Source organism: Lolium rigidum, chromosome 7 (assembly GCF_022539505.1).
Source record: "Lolium rigidum isolate FL_2022 chromosome 7, APGP_CSIRO_Lrig_0.1, whole genome shotgun sequence".
In the NCBI taxonomy this organism is placed as follows: domain Eukaryota; kingdom Viridiplantae; phylum Streptophyta; class Magnoliopsida; order Poales; family Poaceae; genus Lolium; species Lolium rigidum.
Window position 1 is genome coordinate 278,798,545 of NC_061514.1, and position 12,346 is coordinate 278,810,890.

A 12,346-nucleotide genomic window follows, 5' to 3' on the forward strand; every position below is an offset into this window, starting at 1 on the left:
CAGCCCTTGCTACCTCTTGATCTCCGTAGCACCTTCATCCTGCGTGCTGCACTCAACCGGGATCGCATAGCACGCTTGAATTTGTCTGGTAAACATGCTGGGTGGCGGTTGTTCGCTATGCTGACAGCCTGCACCGTGTCGCCAACGAAGGGTAGTCTGCATGGAGAGCCACGTCCTTGAATGCGATGATGAGAGGTCACCGCCAGCATATCGGCTGCTTCTTTTCCGCTTACGTGAGCCGAATAGCATCGGTTCTAATGGATCTGAAGCGGCGGATGCCATACGACCGCTGTTTCCCGGCAGCCACGTGCGTGCCCCGAGCAAGACCGGCAAACGCGCCGGCCTACCGGAAGCCTGCTGAGTGATGCGTGTGCGCGCAGGCTGCTCTTCCAACTGGCTTCCAAGTCCGGGATCGAGTTCGCGTGCATGCGATGGCACCACCCGAAAGTCGATCTGTCGAGGGCACTGTGCGAAGAAACCTCACCGCGCAGCTCAGTCGATGCTTGAGATCGTGCCCGGCTGAAAGCCAGATGTCGGCTCGCATGCTGCGATGGAGCTGCGCCGGAACCATCTGATCCAGTCGAACTTTTGTGAAGTCGGGGACCCGATATTTGGGTGATGCTTGAGATCAATTGGCAGTCACTGGGTGGGGTGCTGGCTTGGTATAGCCCGGTGTCCTCCTTTCGGCATCATGCCGAACTGGTCTTCCAAAGTGTACAATCGATCCGCGGTGATGGCTGAAGGCGTTGAACCTGAAGATTCGCGAGGTGGCATGCCAGCCAGCCATGCTTGCCTTTCCAGCTCTCGAGCCAAGTGCGGGAGCTGAGCTCTGGGGAGTTTGTCGGAATTGGCATGCTTAGTTAACCACATCTGCTTCTCAATATCGCTCCCGACGTTCCTCCTGGCTATTCGAGAAAGTCCTGCTTTGTTGCAGCACTGGTTGAAGTGCCCGGATTGCTGGTCACGGCACATATGCACGCACGATGTATCAGTGCGCGGGATCTCCTGAGGCGCCTCATGTAGAGGTGGTAGTCACTGGGGTCACCACCAATCTTGTAGACGGCGTAGGCCGATGGAGTTGGCACGTACAGTGCTGCCAGCGCGGACGGCGGCGGTGGGCCAGGAATGGAGTGGCATCTCTCCTTGGTGCGTCCCGAGCAGTCCGGGACGGAGAATGCGATGGCTCATGATTTCTGGATCACGCGCATAGAGCGCACGCTCAAAGTGTTCACCAGAGCTCTCCAGAGATGGCGGTGCGGCGAATGAGCCACCATGAAGTTGATCTCAGCATGCGGCGACACAGTGCGTTCTTGACAGAGGCGGGAGAGGTCCACTCCATCGAGCGCGCCTTCGAGTGAGAGCCGCTTCCACCTGATGCCATGGGGCGGGTTACGTGGAAGAGCCGATGAAGTCGGCGCGAGGACTGCCTTGATCTCGTCATGCTTCTTCTTGAGCTCGTCCCGGTCGGATCCTCGTACTTGGCCGGAGTGCCCAGCTCGCCATCTCGAGATGTAGATGGCGATGCGGTGGATGTCGAAGATGGTCCCCGCCAGTCGTGCCCGGAATGTGTGCGGTCGGAAACCCCTTACCGGCGGGCGGCGCCGGCAGCTGGCCGTAGAGCCGGGGAATCTCCCGGGGCTGCGTGGCTGGCCTTGGTCCCTCCCGGCCGGCGGCCCGCAAAGCCTTAAGCGACGCCCACGTCCGATGCTGATGCAAGGGCGTGCCACCTGACTATGCGGGTCGGGGATCCGCAAACCCTAGTTTTCATAATCGTCGAGTACTTTTCGGCTGAAACCTTCGAGATCTACTTGCCCTCTACTTCCAACTAAACCCTAGCCTACAATCCATAGGCATTGATAAGTTAATCCCTTGTCACTTAGTTTCCTGCAGGGCATACACGTAAACGTTAAATACGAGCCTCGATCGGCTCTCAGGTTATCCTGTGAATCGGCTCAAAGAGCCGATCCACCCATGATTCATACAAGGTGTACGAATATATGGTGGTCCTGCTTGATCAAGATAAAGCTAAAGCGATCTACGACGATTTAGGGTTTTCACCGCATAATCGGATCATCCTACTCACGATTGGGCCTCGCGGCCACGCACGGTGATCGTGAGCCGGTCCTAGACAAGGCCTAAAAACCAACACGAGGTTGATCCCGGAACATCCTGTCTAGGACTAGCAAACGACACCCTACGCGCCGCTGGATCCTCCAACCCTTTGTAAGGCCTAACTATTGCGAGATATTAAACTAATCCTTGAAGAACAAGGAGCAATCGTAACGGATCGGATCTACTAAACGATGATCAAGCGGGGTGCCGCCCTTACACCCGTGACGGGCGTAAGGGCGGCTAGATGCCTAAGGGTTGCACGACGATAGCATATGATACGAAGAACAATGCTAACCCTAAAACACCTATGATAACTACGTTGCTCGCCATCAAAAAGGCTTCGGCACGAGCAACGCATGGGGACGAGTAAACGTGCGGCTGCCTAGATCGCAAGATGCGATCTAGGCAGCATGGTGCTTACCCGGAAGAAACCCTCGAGACGGGGGAGTTGGCGATGCGCCGAGATTAGTTGTGGTGAACGTTGGTTGTTGTTTATGCCATAAACCCTAGATACATATTTATAGTCCAGGGGACTTTCTAATTCAGGCGTGCACCGAACCGTGCACGGGTAAAACTCTAACTTCTAAACTAAGATGCGATCTACTATATTAAGATACACGGGCTAACTAGCCCAAACTTTGCATATAAAGGCCGATTCACGTATTTCTTCCATGTAGATTCTTCAAGTCCATCTTCAATCGCGGCCCACCTCTGATCCGGTCAAATTCTGGTGATAACACATGCCCCCCTGGTTTTGGAAATGACATTTCCAAAATCATTATGCTTTCTTTCGTCGGGTCATGTCGTGGCAGAAGCGAAAACCGCCGCAGAATCCCTCATCATGATGCCTTGCCTTCTATGCATGATTCGACAATTCTTTGGCACCATTCCCTCGGAAACTGTTATAGCATTAACTCTCTCCAATACCCATTATTTAACCGTGTTGAGCAATTCGCCCCTTCACCCTCCTGCTCCGTACTAGCCATCGGCAAAACCCCCATTCCTTCGTAGCCATGCCTTCTTCCTCCTCCTCCTCTTCTGCCTCCTCAAACTTCTCCTATGTATCATCTCCCTTCCGTGAGCCGACGCCAGAGTGGGGCTCGTTGGCGGCGCACGACATCCTCGCCCCAACGATGTGGGACAAGGAGGAACACGATTCCTCCATCCGGTCTGAGGACGACAAATCCTTGACTGACGGAGAGGTCGACCTTCGATTCCTCGTCGACGGGGAGGAAGAGGCGGAGGAGACAGAGGACGAGCTCAGCTCCACCTGGGACAACTTCATCTCCTTCGAGGAAGAGGCGGAGGATGACGACAATGAGGAAGACGAGGGCAGCAACGGCCCTTAGATTAAGGATTAGTAGTAATAGTCGGCTTTTGCTCTTTCTTCCCCGAGCAATCGGCTCTTTCCTTGTAAGAAATCCCCACTATTGATGAAGAGAATATTCCCTAGTGAGTCTTGCTTTCTTGTCAACTTTGCTGATCGTCGAACGAAATCGTTGTACAAAGAGCCGATGACAAGGCATCGGCTTGCACTACAAAAGCAATTCGAGGCAAAACCGTTGCCTATCCACACGGTCCAGCAGGTCTAGCCCCGTCCAAACCATCATAAACGTGCAGATTGAACTCTCAACAAACCACTAGGAGATTTATCCCAAATATTATGATCTGAATTGATCTTGTTCCGCTAGAGTCGATGGCCATGCATCGGCTTTTATTATTCTGAAGTCGATGCCCGTGCATCGGCTGTTAGCATAGTGTTGTCTCCACATGTTTTCTCAAGTCGATGTCTGTACATTGGCTGTGATTTTTTTTACTGGCCGATCTAAAAATCGGCCTCCATATCTCACTGTCCATCCTCCCACATGCTTGGGAAATACTTCTTGAGATGTTGGCCGTTGACGGCCACTGGAAACTTCACACCATCCAACTGTTGAAGCATATAGGCATTGCCCTTCAGAACCTGGATGACCTTGTAAGGACCGTGCCAATTAGGAGACCATTTGCCGTATGCTTTATCCCTGGTTCCTAGTGGCAACACGGCTTCCCATACTAGATCGCCAACCTGAAACTCCTTTGGTCTCACCTTTTTATTGTATGCCCGAGCTACCCTGGCTTTGTTTTCTTTAATCTTCTCTAGCGACCAAAGTCTAAGTTCCGTTGCATCCTCAACGGTGTCACTCATCGGGGTTGCATATTCTTCGGGTGTCGGGTCATTACGAAACGTGACACGTCTCGATCCGGCCGTAATTTCCCACGGTAATACGGCCTCTCGTCCATAGACAAGCTGGTACGGCGAAGTCTTTATAGCTTCATGGCATGACATGCGATAGGCCCACAAAGCTTCTGACAACGTCTCATGCCATACCCTGGGGTTCTCCTCAATCTTCCTTTTAATCAGCTTGATCATGCTTTGATTGGATGCTTCGGCTTGCCCGTTGGCTTGGGCGTAATATGGAGATGATCGGATTAGCTTAATCCCCATGTCATCGCAGAACTTTCTGAATTCTTTAGAGACAAAGACCGAACCTCCATCGGTCGTGATGGTTTGGGAATCCCGAACCTATGAATGACATGTTCTTTGACAAAGCTGGATAACATCTTCCGATTTTACTTTCTTCATGGGAACGGCCTCCACCCATTTGGTGAAATAATCTGTAATGGCGAGAATCCACTCGTGGTTCTTGCTTGACGGAGGGTGTATCTTGCCGATCATATCCATGCCCCAACCTCGAAATGGCCAAGGTTTGATGATAGGATTCATCGCTGATGCGGGTACCATCTGGATCTTCCCGAACATCTGACACGCTTGGCATCCCTTGTAGTAGTTGAAGCAGTCTTCCAGGCATGGTAGGCCAATAAAACCACGATCGCTCGATTAACCACTTCATCTTATGGGCCGATTGGTGAGTTCCACAGGCGCCTTCATGTACCTCATGTAAGAGCCGATTAGACTCAGTTGGTCCTAGGCATCTGAGTAGTAACCCTTCCAACGTCCTGTAGAACATGTCATCTCCTATGAGGACATATTTCATAGCCCTGTATCTTACCCTTTTGGGTGCCCCCCGAGCCGAATCCTTCAAATAATTGAAGATATCGGTTCTCCAATCATCTCGTTCCGGAGGCTGCACTGAACCTCCGACCCGTCGGGTATGTCCTTGTATCCCGATGCCATCCGTGCGAGATCATTGGCGTCGGTATTCTGAGACCTTGGGACCCAATTGAAATTGATGTACCGAAAATGTGTCATCAACTCACGACACTCTACCCAATATGGGAAAAGTGACTCACTCTCGCACTTGTATTCCTCCGTGAGTTGAGAGATCACCAACTTCGAGTCTCCAAAAAGCTCCACTGCCTCTGCCCCGGCTTCTAAAAGCAACTCCATTCCCTTGCGCACTGCCTCATACTCAACGACATTGTTGGTGCAAGGGGCAGATAGCCTGATGGCGAAAGAATATGTTGCCCCCCGGGGCGATACGAGCAGAATGCCGATGCCACAACCATCGTCACAAACCGATCCATCGAAGAACATAGCCCACGCGCGTACAGATAGTGCCGCTATATTAGTATTAATCCGTTCAGCTATAAGATCAGCCAACGCTTGTCCCTTGACTGCTTTCGCAGGTTGATACCGAAGATCGAACTCCGTCAACGCGAACATCCACTTACCAAGCCGGCCTTTCAAAACAGGGGCCGACAGCATGTGCTTGACAACGTCTGACTTGCAGATGACGATGATCTCTGCCGTCAAAAGGATGTGATGAAGCTTGGTGCAGGTGAAGAACAGGCAGAGGCAAAGCTTCTCGACTTCAGGATACCGTGTCTCCGCGTCCAACATCCTTCTGCTGAGGTAGAAGACGACCCTTTCAACACCCTCATAGAGTTGCACCACTACCGAAGCGATGGACGTGTCAGCCACTGACAAGTAGATATAGAACGGCCTGTCTTGTTGGGGCGGAACCAGCACAGGCGGCGTTGTCAGATACCGCTTAATTTCATCAAACGCCTGCTGCTGTTCTGCCCCGAGTGAAACTCGTCATCAGATTTAATCTTCACCAGCGCCATGAATGGCTCGATTCGCCCTGACAGGATAGAGATGAATCGTCGGACGAAGTTGATCTTGCCGATAAGGCGTTGGAGCTCTTTCTTCGTGGTGGGTGGCTGCATGGTACGCACTGCCTCCTGACTTTTCAGGCCGATCTCAATTCCCCGTTCATGAACCAGAAAACCTAGGAAGCCGGCCGGCCGTCACACCAAAGGCACACTTCTTCGGATTCATTCTCAGTCCGAACTTCCGAGTTTGGTCTAGGATGCGTCGCAAATCATCTAAGTGTCCCTCCATGGAGACAGACTTGACTACCACGTCATCGATCTAGATTTCTACCAACTTGCCGATCAGATCGTGAAATATATAATTCATGGCCCTTTGGTACGTTGCACCAGCATTCTTCAACCCGAAGGTCATGACTACATATTCAAACAAGCCTACTGCTCCTGGCACTCTGAATGCGGTCTTGTGTATATCTTACGGGGCCATAAAAATTTGGTTATAGCCGGCGTTGCCATCCATGAAGCTTAACACCTTATGGCCAGCAGCTGCATTGATCAACGTTTCTGCCACAGGCATCGGATATTCATCTTTTGGAGTGGCTCTGTTGAGGTCTCGGAAATCGATGGCCACACTCCATCGGCCGTCCTTCTTTTCTACAGGAACGATACAGGAGATCCATTCAGCATACCTGCATGGCCTGATGAACCCGGCGGCCAACATCTTCTCGATCTCTTTCTTGACCTCCTCCGGAATTTCGGCCTTCATCCGACGTACTCGTTGTTGAAACGGCCGAAACCCTTTCTTAAGGGAAGCCGATGTTCAATGATGCTCCTATCCAACCCAGGCATCTCGTGTAATCCCATGCAAAGCAATCTGGGTATTCTTTTAGCGAGCTATCATCCGACCCACGAGATGTGGATCTAACCTCTTGCTGATAAAAGTTGGTCGCGGCTTATCCCCAGGACCGATGTCGACTTCTTCTAGCTCATCAGCCGATGTAAACCCATATCCCAGCTTCCCGTCCCCTGCGAGGTCGACACCCAACACAGGGAGAGCGTGTGGCACGGATAATGCGGGCCGGTCGCTGGAATCGGTCTTCATCTTGATTGTAACCAAGATTTTTGGAGGTGTCGGAGCCGGTCGCGTGGAACGGCTTCTTCCTTGTTTTCGCTGTGAGAGCAGCTGCCCTCGTCTCTGTCCTCACCAGGGTGGTACCCGAGCCCTATCATGTTGATGTCGAACGAGAATCTTGGCTGGCACCCTCCAGGGTGAGTGAGCTTCACCATGTTAACGGCGGATGCCGATGAGTTCGGCACTTCTGGTGCTGCCAACGCGAACGGCAGCGGTGGACGGGAATGGAGTGGCATCTCTCCTTGGTACGTCCCTAGAGCCGGTCCGGACGGAGAGTACTGATGGCTCATGATTTCCTGGATCACGCGAAGAGCGACACGCTCCAAAGTGTTCACCAGGCTCTCAGAATGGCGGTGCGGCGAATGAGCCACCATGAAGTTGATCTCCTGACGCAGCGACCCGGTGCGTTCTTCGACGGGGCGGACAGGTCCACTCCATCGAGCGCGCCTTCGGTGAGAACCCCTTCCACCCGATGCCATGGGAGCGGGTTACGTGGAAAGAGCCGATGAGGTCGGCTTCGAGGACTGTCTTGATCTCGTCATGCTTCTTCTTGAGCTCGTCAGTCAGATCCTCGTACTTGACCGGGGTGCCTTCCGCCATCTCAGATGTAGATGGCGATGCGGTGGATGTCGAAGATGTGTCCCACCGAGCGTGCCAGAATGTGTTGCGGTCAGAAACCCACCGGCGGGCAGCGACTGGAAACACCGTAGAGCCGGGAATCTCCCGGGGCTGCGGGCGGCCTCGGTCCCTCCGAGCGACGGCCCGCAAAGCCTCCTGCGCACACGTCCGATGCTGATGCAAGGGCGTGCCACCTGACCTATACCTGGTCAGGAAGGTGTTGGATGATGCCTCGCTTAGTTTCCTGCAGGGCATACACGTAAACGTTAAATACGAGCCTCGATCGGCTCTCAGGTTATCCTGTGAATCGGCTCAAAGAGCCGATCCACCCATGATTCATACAAGGTGTACGAATATATGGTGGTCCTGCTTGATCAAGATAAAGCTAAAGCGGTCTACGACGATTTAGGGTTTTCACCGCATAATCGGATCATCCTACTCACGATTGGGCTCGCGGCCACGCACGGTGATCGTGAGCCGGTCCTAGACAAGGCCTAAAAACCAACACGAGGTTGATCCCCGGAACATCCTGTCTAGGACTAGCAAACGACACCCTACGCGCCGCTGGATCCTCCAACCCTTTGTAAGGCCTAACTATTGCAGATATTAAACTAATCCTTGAAGAACAAGGAGCAATCGTAACGGATCGGATCTACTAAACGATGATCAAGCGGGGTGCCGCCCTTACACCCGTGACAGACGTAAGGGCGGCTAGATGCCTAAGGGTTGCACGACGATAGCATATGATACGAAGAACAATGCTAACCCTAAAACACCTATGATAACTACGTTGCTCGCCATCAAAAAGGCTTCAGCACGAGCAACGCATGGGGGACGAGCAAACGTGCTGCTGCCTAGATCGCAAGATGCGATCTAGGCAGCATGGTGCTTACCGGAAGAAACCCTCGAGACGGGGAGTTGGCGATGCGCCGAGATTGGTTGTGGTGAACGGTGGTTGTTGTTTATTCCATAAACCCTAGATACATATTTATAGTCCGAGGGACTTTCTAATTCAGACGTGCACCGAACCGTGCACGGGTAAAACTCTAACTTCTAAACTAAGATGCGATCTACTATATTAAGATACACGGGCTAACTAGCCCAAAATTTGCATATAAAGGCCGATTCACGTATTTCTTCCATGTAGATTCTTCAAGTCCATCTTGATCGCGGCCCACCTCTGATCCGGTCAAATTCTGGTGATAACAACAACTTATAAGAAATAAGATACATAAGCGACATATTCAATACCACAATATCTTTTAAGCTATTTTCCCCATGAGCTATATATTGCAAAGACAAGGAATGAAATTTTAAAGGTAGCACTCAAGTAATTTACTTTGAATGGCAGAGAAATACCACATAGTAGGTAGGTATGGCGGACACAAATGGCATAGGTTTTGGCTCAAGGATTTGGATGCACGAGAAGTATTTCCTCTCAGTACAAGGCTTTGGCTAGCAAGGTTGTTTGAAGCAAACACAAGAATGAACCGGTATAGCAAAACTTACATAAGAACATATTGCAAGCATTATAAGACTCTACACTGTCTTCCTTGTTGTTCAAACACTTCACCAGAAAATATCTAGACCTTAGAGAGACCAATCATGCAAACCAAATTTCAACAAGCTCTACAGTAGTTCTTCATTAATAGGTGCAAAGTACATGATGAAAAATCTTAAACATGACCTATTTGAGCACAACAATTGCCAAGTATCAAATTATTCAAGACAATATACCAATTACCACATGAAGCATTTTCTGTTTCCAACCATATAACAATGAACGAAGCAGTTTCATCCTTCGCCATGAACATTAAAAGTAAAGCTAAGAACACTAGTGTTCATATGAACGAGCGGAGCATGTATCTCTCCAACACAAAGAATGCTAGGATCCGTGTATATTCAAACAAAAACATAAACAAAAGCAAACAGACGCTCCAAGTAAAGCACATAAGATGTGACTGAATAAAAATATAGTTTCACTAGAGGTGACCTGATAAGTTGTCGATGAAGAAGGGGATGCCTTGGGCATCCCCAAGCTTAGATGCTTGAGTCTTCTTGAAATATGCAGAGATGAACCACGGGGGCATCCCCAAGCTCAGACTTTTCACTCTTCTTGATCATATTCTATCATCCTCCTCTCTTGATCCTTGAAAACTTCCTCCACAACAAACTCAAAACAAACTCATTAGAGGGTTAGTGCATAATCAAAAATTCACATATTCAGAGGTGACATAATCATTCTTAACACTTCTGGACATTGCACAAAGCTACTGAAAGTTAATGGAACAAAGAAATCCATTCAACATAGCAAAAGAGGCAATGTGAAATAAAAGGCAGAATCTGTCAAAACAGAATAGTCCGTAAAGACGAATTTTTTAGTGGCACTTAACAGGCTCAGATGAAAAAGATCATAACTAATGAAAGTTGCGTACATATCTGAGGATCACGCACGTAAATTGGCAGATTTTTTTGATTTTTTTACAGAGAGATCTACGCAAATTCGTGACAGGTAGAAATCTGTTTCTGCGCAGCAATCCAAATCTAGTATCAACTTAACTATTAGAGACTTTACTTGGCACAACAATGCAATAAAGTAAAGATAAGGAGAGGTTGCTACAGTAGTAACAACTTCCAAGACACAACAAAACAGTAGTAAAAACATACATGGGTTATCTCGCAAGAAGTGCTTTTCTTTAACGCCTTTCAGCTAGGCGCAGAAAGTGTGAATCAAGTATTATCGAGAGATGAAGCATCAACATCATTACCAGGGGAGTTGGAAGTTTTCTCAACAATGCATTGTATCTTGTCTATGTAAGTAACTCCTCTTTCGTTGCTCCTAGGCTTACTATCCTCATCAAACAAATTTTCAGGAACAAGCCAAGCATAGTTATTTTCTAGAGCTTCATGCATCCCTAGAAGTTTATGAGGTATTGGTATTTTCATCTCCCCCTCATGGTTGGTTTTATTAGTATATTTTAGCCTATCATTTTCCCTCCTTTCAAGGATATTTGCAAAATTGGTACACAAACCTAGCATCTTATGTCGAATAAAAACTTTCCTAGCTTCTCTAGCTACATCACCAAATTCTTTAACAAGGGTTTCTAAAACAAAATCTTTCTTCTCTCCTTCTTCCATATCACCAAGTGTAAGAAACATATGTTGCATTATTGGATTAAGATTAAAAAATCTAGCTTCCAACATGTGCACTAAAGAGGCAGTAGCAATTTCATAATTAGGAGCAAGTTCTACCAAGGATCTATCTTCAAAATCTTCAGCCTTACTAACATGAGTGAAAAATTATTCTATATTATCTTTTCCAATGATAGACCCTTGCCCTACCGGTATATCTTTCAGAGTGAACTTAGGATGAAACAAGATGAAATAAACAAAAGGTAAATAAAATAAATGCAAGTAACTAATTTTTTTTGTGTTTTTGATATAGAGAAAGCAAACAAGATAGTAAATAAAGTAATGCAAGTAACTAATTTTTTTTGTATTTTTGATAGAGGGAAAGCAAATAAAGCAGAAAATAAAGTAAAGTAAAGCAAGACAATAAACAAAGTAAAGAGATTGGATGTGAGAGACTCCCCTTGCAGCGTGTCTTGATCTCCCCGGCAACGGCGCCAGAAATTTAGCCTTATACGCGTGAAGCACACGTCCGTTGGGAACCCCAAGTGGAAGGTGTGATGCGTATAGCAGCAAGTTTCCCTCAGTATGAAACCAAGGTTATCGAACCAATAGGAGATGAAGGCCATGTGAAGGTTGTTGGTGAAGGAGTGTAGTGCGGCGCAACACCAGGGATTCCGGCGCCAACGTGGAACCTGCACAACACAATCACAGTACTTTGTCCCAACTTAACAGTGAGGTTGTCAATCTCACCGGCTTGCTGAAAACAAAGGATTAAACGTATGGTGTGGAGAATGATGTTTGCTTGTAGAAAACAACATAGAACAGAGATTGCAGTAGATTGTATTCAGATGTAAAAGAATGGACCGGGGTCCACAGTTCACTAGTGGTGTCTCTCCCATAAGAAATAGCATGTTGGGTGAACAAATTACAGTTGGGCAATTGACAAATAGAGATGCATACATATCATGATAATTACTATGAGATTTAATCAGGGCATTACGACAAAGTACATAGACCGCTATCCAGCATGCATCTATGCCTAAAAAGTCCACCTTCGGGTTAGCATCCGCACCCCTTCCAGTATTAAGTTGCAAACAACAGACAATTGCATTAAGTATGGTGCGTAATGTAATCAACACAAATATCCTTAGACAAAGCATTGATGTTTTATCCCTAGTGGCAACAGCACATCCACAACCTTAGAACTTTCTGTCACAGTCCCAGATTCAATGGAGGCATGAACCCACTATCGAGCATAAATACTCCCTCTTGGAGTCACAAGTATCAACTTGGCCGAGC